We start from the raw sequence: 8,808 nt of genomic DNA, 5'->3' as shown, positions 1-8,808 counted from the left end.
AATTTTTCCTATACATGGATGTACATGGGATCTATCATGCTGAGTGAAATAAGTCAGAGAGAAAGAGGAAGAAGGAGAATGGTCTCACTTATCTATGGGTTTTAAGAAAAAGGAAAGACATTTCTCAACAATTTTCAGAGACAAAGAGAGGCGGGCTGGACGTTACAGCCGACCTCATGAACCTTACCACAAAGAGTGATGAGTTTAGAGAAATATGGTAACTACATTGTGAACTATCCTAACAATGAGAATATATGAGGGAAGTGGAAAGCCTGTCTAGAGTACAGGTAGGGGCAGGGAGGGGAGGAGGGATATTTGGGTCATTGGTGATGGGAATGTTGCACTGGTGATGGGGGGGTTGTCATCTGATATGACTGAAACCCAACCACAATCATGTTTGTAACCAAGGTGTTTAAATAAAAAATATTAAAAAATAAAATAAAATAAAATTGGAAAAAAAAGAATTTGCGTTATTCAGAGGACAGTAAATATGTGTGTGTGTGTGTGTGTGTGTGTGTGTGTGTGAGAGAGAGAGAGAGAGAGAGAGACAGAGAGAGAGAGAGACAGAGAGAAACAGAGAGAAACTCTGTGCACACTTAGCATTATTTCCTTTAAATATGTGTAAGTATGTGACATCAGTATTTTCTTGTGTAAGAACAATCATTTTATTGCATGGGGGTGCATTGTTCATTGGACATGTAAGTTCCCCATATCCTTTCTTATTAAATAACACAGTAGAGCTAGAGAGAGATAGCTTCACACTTCATAAAATGCAATTACAATTGTGAGACTTTTTTTTTTTTTTTTTTTTTACCACTCAGACTGCATCCTCTCCCTCTATCCCTTCCAAAGAAAGGGAAGAACGATCATCAATGGCAAAAGGCAGCCGCAGAAGCGACACCTAGAACCGGCTTCACGCTCAGGAGAGGACGCTCTGACTCCTCCTCGTGGGTTCGGGTGCTCTACACGATCAGAGAAACTTCTCTAGTAACATACTATAGAAATGATCCCTGAAGGGCCCGGAGAGATAGCACAGCGGCGTTTGCCTTGCAAGCAGCCGATCCAGGACCAAAGGTGGTTGGTTCGAATCCCGGTGTCCCATAGGGTCCCCCGTGCCTGCCAGGAGCTATTTCTGAGCAGACAGCCAGGAGTAACCCCTGAGCAATGCCGGGTGTGGCCCCAAAATCAAAAAAAAAAAAAAAAAAAAAAAAAGAAATGATCCCTGAAAGTATAGTCTTTGTGAGACTTTTTTAAAGCTCAAGTCAAACCTGCAATACTCGTAATGAAATTGCTCCTGTCAAAATTGCAAATAATAAAACATATCACTAGACCAGGATCTCAGTGTTTCAAAAAATACCAAGATAAAGAAGGTACAATGAACTTTCAGAGAACTAAAACTTCCACCTAATCTATAATTTTCAAATAATTTTTCATTTGTACAAATAAAAAGCAGTTTACCCCTACAAGATTAATTGTTTACTTGGTTATAGAAAACAATAAAAATTAATTTCAAGCTAATTAGCAATATAAAACACAGCTACCATTGTCTTCATTTAAATGAAAAAACATTTTTAATAGAATTTTATTAAGTTTCTAGCCCAAGTTCACTTTAGCTCCTTTTCTCCTACACAACTATGCTGTCAAATATGATCCTTATTTTTAGAAGTGTTTCCTGACTCTTAATTAAAAGGATAAAAGTTGGAAATTTTGTTAAAAGATTCTTCTTTTCTTTATGCTTCTAGAATAAAAACATCTTAAACTTATTTTTTGCTTGAATGGGAGAAATTAAAGGCCATGTTACTTTCTCCATATTCCAAACCCCAAGGACATAAAATTTTTTTCGAAGCAAATGACAATTGATTGTTTTTCTCTAATAAAATTTGTTAGGATCGGGCCCAGAGAGATAGCACAGCAGTGTTTGCCTTGCAAGCAGACAATCCAGGACCTAAGGTGGTTGGTTCGAATCCCGGTGTCCCATAGGGTCTCCTGTGCCTGCCAGGAGCTATTTCTGAGGAGACATCCAGGAGTCACCCCTGAGCACAGCCGGGTGTGACCCAAAAACCAAAAACCAAAACAAATTTGTTAGGATCACATTCAAGGTTCAGAATGATATATATATATATATATATATATATATATATATATAAAACATAAATTATATATATATATATAAAACATAAATTCCTAATCCAAAACTCAGTGCTTTATAGTCCTGTTCCTTTAAAATGAAATTGACACAATTTATAGTTGGATAAAAAGAAACTATGATTAGCTAAAACATATGTAAGAGTTAAAAAAGGCTTCTTTTCAGAAAGTTTACTTCTGTACCTGTGAAATTATTTTTAGAAATGAATCAACTACTTGGATTGTTAAAATTGACAGTAAATGTTTGCTTCAATTACGCAAGTATGCCCAACGTGTCTGAATCAGCAATGTTCTTATATTATGCTCTTAATTTTACTACTGCTGCATACAAAAGTCAGAGCTAGAAAATGACAACCATAATGATTATTATTATTTAATAACTAAATGATTTAAAAATAAAGTGAGATTTTATAGGAATCAAATGTTGAGAAGTACACCTAATTTTATAATATAATATAACATGATATAAAATAAAATAATATAATAACATTACAATATGAAGTAAGAGACAGAATGTATAGAGAATTCTCAAGGAGAGTAAATGATTATGACAAACTTACCCTGGAAAGATTCCAAGAAAAATTGATGACTCCAAAGAGAGTATATATTTACTTTTTTGGGTGGTGGGGTGGGGTCACAGTCGGTGACACTCAGGTGTTACTCCTGGCTATGCATTCAGAAATCGCTCCTGGCTTGGGGGACCATATGGGACGCCGGGGATCCAACTAAGATCTTTCCTGGGTCAGCCGTGTGCAAGGTAAAACGTCCTACCATTGAGCCATTGCTCTGTCCCCTATATATATTTACTTTTTTCTATCCCTTCCTTGTGCTTAATATTGTAACTCCTCACCACAAAGCCCAAATGACGATTAAAATCAAGAAAGGAAGTTAAATAAGCAGGAAATTTAGAAATATAACTTTTATTTTGGAAACGTTGTCAGCAGTAACTCAATTTATTTTTCTAAAGTAGTTTGTAAAAACTAAAGGAATTTCATTGATCTTCAAAAAATTTACATCAAGGTGGGGTTGCATTCTAGAATTCCGAGATGCATGCACAGAGCACGCAGTAGAAACAACATAAGCTTCTACTCTAGCTGCCCATTGCATTTTATCTCCTCCTAATTAATTAGAAAAATATTGAGAAATTCCTTCAGTTCTAACTTAGGACTTCAGCAATAAGAATAGCATAACTGATGAATTATTCTTTTCAGGAAAATAGAGCTGTGCTGTATTCAAAGATAAACTGTTTATCTTGCAGAAAACTTTCTTTTAATATCTTGCAGAGTGGGTCGGGAAGTCTTATGAGAATAGGTTGCCTGTGAGATGACAGTTCTCATAGGCAATTTGGAATGAATCACCCAAGACTGGCTTTTTTGCTAAACAAAATTCATCTTTTCTTTTCAACTCCCACCCTATTCCACCCCCATCCTCATTTCTCTGAGAGAGCTGCGTTGGGAACAGGAGAGAAAAAAGTTATCACAACTGTTTTCATTTCATCCAATGGACTATTTCCAAGGATTCTATCATCAACTTTTTAGGTATAAAATGTAGCTGCTATTTAGAAAACTAAAATCATATGGCATATTTACTTTTTCTACCAGGAAAAGTAGAAAGTAAACATATTGCCATTATGGATGCCTAGACCCAGGAAGCCAATTTAATAATAGCAAGCGTACTTAAATATAATTTGGCAAAATTCTCTGACCATAAGTTTGACAATAAAAGAAAAATCAACAAATTGGAGAACAACATTTTACACATACAATCACATAGTGCATTGTAATTTATTGGCAGGCCAAATACATATTATGGTATGTATGATGCTTGTCTTGCATATGGCCAACCCAAATTCAATCCCTGGCACAACATAGGGTGTCCCTGAGATGATCAGGATTGATACCTGAGCACAGAGCCAGGAGTAACTCTTGAGCATTGCCAGTTGTACTCCAACCTTCTCCAACTATTTTTCATGGAGCATGCATATGTCAAATCACTAATAATTTATACATGCACCATTAATCTCTAACAACCAAATTAAATAATGTGGCTTGAGGATCTATAGGCCGTCAGAAAGCTATCAAAATGTGATACTAGTAGGAAACAACAGTTTCCTAATGCGTTTGTAAATATACATGTGCATGTATGTATATGCAAGTACTTGCACAAAGTAAATTTTTTTCCGTGAATTATTTTCAAGCAAGTCCTTTTTTTCTTTAGTGATGTACTCTGCATAATGATCATTATCTCAATTTGAGAAGGTGAAAGACGCTAAAGCCTTCATGGCATCCTACGGTTTGTATTGTTTGACTTTTGCTTTGCTTTATTTTGCTTTTTCCTATGTTTTTATTTATGCTTGCTTTTTCCTACAACATATAAATTATATTTTTATGAGTATGCAAAGAAAGCACAGAAGTGAAGACTGAGTTCTGAGAACAAAACTTCTATTTATCTTCTAGGTTTCCTTACCTAGTGACTAATAACAGAAGTACACTGTAGGAAGTGTTTATCAACTTTAAATATCTCATCAAACCAGTGGTCCTCAAACTATGGCCCGCGGGCCACATATTGTATTTGTATCTGTTTTGTTTCTTCATTGCAAAATAAGATATATGCAGTGTGCATAATAATTCGTTCATAAGTTTTGTTTTTACTATAGTCAGACCCTCCAATGGTCTGAGGGACAGTGAACTGGCCCCCTGTTTAAAAAGTTTGAGGACCCCTGTTAAATATAGTACATTTTTTCTGTGATAGGAATTAGGTAGGGATTATGTCTATGCACTTAAATACAGCTTAAATCTATTTAGTTTATCTTTGAAATAAAAAGTAGAGTTTATATGTGTAAATGAAACTAAAATAACCTACTATAACAATGTCAATCATTATCAAATGCTGGATCCAGCTCTATATGCTGCATAACATTTGGTTTTCCACCTACAGAAGAACCTTTTTGTTTGAATAAAAATATCAAATATCTCAAAAATACTTTCAGTTTTTAACAACAGCAATTTTACATCTGGCTACTCCTACAGTCAGCCTGGAAAATACTGCATTAGACTCTAATGTTTCAGTTGGTTCAAAAGCTGCCCCTGAGCAATTGGGTAACTTCAATGGCAAAGTGGGAAAGAAATAATTGCACCTGTTATTTATATACGCTATTATAGGTAGTTCTGAGAAAATGCACTTGCTTTATTTTTTAATTATTTTGTCATATTTCCCAGAATTTGACATGAGACTGAACAATAATTTTGCTACACAGTTATTAATAGTCAACTATAATGGGCTGTAAAATAAGAAAGTACAAAGAAACACCATTCTTTGTGACTATTGGAAGGCTCATGCCATCTTTAGTAGCTTCGCAAATGATCATGAGTTACAAAATTGAAACAATGATCAACAGCCTCCTCCAAACAATAGCCAAGGATTACATGGCCTGATTGATTTTTTTATTTTGTAATGGTGGTGGGCTAAGGGAAAGTGGTGTTTGGATCATACCTGGTCATGCTCAGGAGTAGTTCCTAGCTCTGTGTTCAGAAATGATCACTGGGTGTGCTCAGGGAACCATAAGTGATGCTAGAGATTCTAACCAATGTTGGCAGAAGGAAACAAGGTAAACACCTTAACTCATCTCTCTGGCCCTCATTCTCAAATTCCACCAAGCTTTCAAAAGAAAATTGGTTCCTGTAGTTCTGAAGCTCTTCCATAAACCTCAAAAGAAGAGAAAAATTCCAAGCACATTTATAAATACAATGTTATCTTGATTATGAGGGAATATCACACAGAAAAGAATATCTTAGATGAACAGTTTTGAAACACATATGATGAGAAACAAAGGGTAAAGTGTCTGGTAAATTAGTTGATTTAATTGGGAATTTAAATCTCTCCATAAATGTATCCAGTCAAAATAGATAATGGAATAACTGGGTGTAGAGGGGACATAGCAGCAAATAAAAAGAAGACCCCAACTAGGCAAGTTAGTTTTTTTGACTCTTCACTTATACCCAGGCATACTAGAGAATGGCAGGAACCTCGCCTGAGTTTAAGTGCCCATAGACAGATACTAAGAAAAACCAAGGGATTAGGGAACCACTAAGATACAGTCATGGAGAGGCTCAGCAACAGGTTAAGGAATAGCAGGTTTCAGCCAGGGGACATATATGATAGAGTTATAGCAAAATATTTCAGGCCAGAAAAAGGTACATTGATAGACAATGGTGTAGATAGAGAATGGCCATTGTGCACTGGAGGTAAGCAAACAGTGAGGGGCAATCCTGAATATTGTGATCTGGACAAGCATCAAGGACACCAAGGAACAGGATAAGTGATGTCATATATTAAAAAGGTGAGATCTGGAGTGGGATTCAGACCCATCTACTTACTTTTTAATAACTATTTTAGTTAAATCATCTTGTGATACAATAAAAAAAATGTTCATGATTTTCAGTTATACAATGTCCAACACCAATCCCTTCACCAGTGTGCATTACCAACAACCAGTATCCCTAGTTCCCTCTGCCAACCCCTAAGTATCCCCCGGTCTAATTTTTCAGCAGAGTTTTCTGTTCTTTCTCTGTCTTCCTTTTTCCTCAAATTTTAGACACTATAATTTATAATATTGTTACTGAAGGGGTATTATGTATATCACTTGACCTAGTTTCAGCACCCAGTTCTCATCCAGAGTGATTGTTTCAAGCTATCATTGTCATAGTAGGCTCATCTACTTAAACTGTACTTTAACTTCTTTAGCATCTGAGTTTTGCATGCAAATATTTCATACAGTTATTAAGAACCCACAACTTCAGAAATGAACGAACTGTCACACCAATAGTCAACATACTGTAAATGGTGAAAAAGATTTTTCTTTTAATCTCAGGAAAAATACAAGGCTGTTCATTCTCAACACATGCAATCATTGTAATGTTGGAAGTGCTCATAAGAGCAACTATAAAAATATAGTAATTCAAATTATAACATAATAAGTAAAATTATTACTATGACATTATGCTACTCATAAATGCATATGGCAATGTAATTTATAAAGGAAATTCCTAAGATTTAGGGATTATAATCTAGGTTATAGAAATAACAAATACAATAAAATGCTGACTAGAGAATTAACACACAAGAGTGGACTATATTTACCAAAGTAATAAACTAGTGCGGGACCTGCAAGCCCCCCGGAGGGGCCAGGCCAGCGGAGAGTGGTCGAGAGGCTCACGAACAACCGCACCTTTATTTTGCAAAGCTCAGATCACACAACCGCACCTTGAAAAAATCTAAGAGAGGTTAATCATAAATGACCCAAGACAGAATATTCTGTTCAAAGGCACTTTAATGTGGTTCTGCACCTTCTTATATAGGGAAAGTGAAGGGGGCAGGCAAAAGGCAATGTCAATCATCTTTTTGGCGGGCAAGCCACTTCATTATTCCAAATAAGGTACAAACACAGTTCAGGTTAAGTGAAACAAAGAAAGTAAATCATTTCCCAAATATGGAAAGTGGGCAGTGGGGTAGGGGGCAGTACATCTTGCAAGTCATGCTGGATAAGCAGTTTCCATGGAAACACCTTGTGACCCTGGGTGGGGGCTGCCTAACCACATTCCTAAGCCCTTAACAGATTTATGGTGGGGCTAGTTTTCAAGAAATAACTTTGTAAAGACAGTGTTGCACAAAACAATAATGAATGCCTTGTTAACTCGAGAATGTGGACCAGGGGAGTATAGCTTCATTCCTGGAAGTGGTACCAGGCTGTGTTCCTCTCCTCTGGGCTACAAGGTTATTTATTACTTTTGTGGCTGCATTTTTTCCTGCTGGCTCAGGGGCTTTGTAGCAAAACAGCACGTAGACAGCTTGCAGGTGCAAGATTGGAAAATGGCAGAGAGGCTATAGCAAAATGGCCACTGTCAAGTCATGGTAACCAACAAACTAGTAAATAGAGAAACCAGGAACACATTTTTATTTACTTTTATATCACAGAAATCACATACTCCAAAAATATTGAACCACAAATGTAAAAAAAAAACAAAATTATAACAAAAAAACCTGTTATCATTCAAGGAAATAATAGTCACAAAGAGATGGGCAGATACTTTTTGAAAACAGATGACAATACACAATACTAGTAAAGGGATAGTATTTAAGAAAAAGCCTTCACAAATGACAACAACAATAACACTCAACAGTCACGTTCAAAAAGAGATAGAGGAGATGAATAGTTACTTCCCCAAAGAAGATCCTCAGTGATCAGTGAACATGAGAAAAAGTGCTCCTAATCGCTCCTAATCAGAAAGATGCAAATCAAGACAATAATGTGATGACATCTTATACCAGTGAGAATGGCTTATATCAAAAAGTTTGGGAATGCTGACAAGGTTGTGTGCGGTGAGAGAGGAACCCATATACACTATTAGGGAATGTCACCTTTTTTCAAACACTATGTAAAGCAATATGGAGAGCTCCCCTTAAAAAATAGGAATAGAGCTCTCATATTATCTAGGACCACAGTTCGGTATGGATAAAAATATATAAAATTCCCGTATAGGGTCCTTGTTGATGAAGAAGAAAACGGGCTGAGACTTTCAGGGGTTTTTGTAGGTCCAGAGGTACAAGGACTTGGGAACCACAGACATTAAGAAAGCAGGAGACTGCAGCAGAGGAGACCAGAGT

General features: G+C 36.3%; 1 non-coding gene across 1 annotated transcript; it reads right to left on the bottom strand.

Annotated features, from left to right (window-relative positions):
- Positions 1-812: 812 nt before the first annotated feature.
- Positions 813-1,022, bottom strand: LOC126021370 (small nucleolar RNA U3). The gene has a single exon (XR_007499898.1). It is a non-coding gene; the product is annotated as a small nucleolar RNA U3 (small nucleolar RNA).
- Positions 1,023-8,808: the final 7,786 nt, after the last annotated feature.

This window comes from Suncus etruscus, chromosome 10 (assembly GCF_024139225.1).
Source record: "Suncus etruscus isolate mSunEtr1 chromosome 10, mSunEtr1.pri.cur, whole genome shotgun sequence".
In the NCBI taxonomy this organism is placed as follows: Eukaryota; Metazoa; Chordata; class Mammalia; order Eulipotyphla; family Soricidae; genus Suncus; species Suncus etruscus.
Note: the sequence above shows the minus strand (reverse complement) of the source record. Positions and strands in the feature narration are given on the sequence as shown.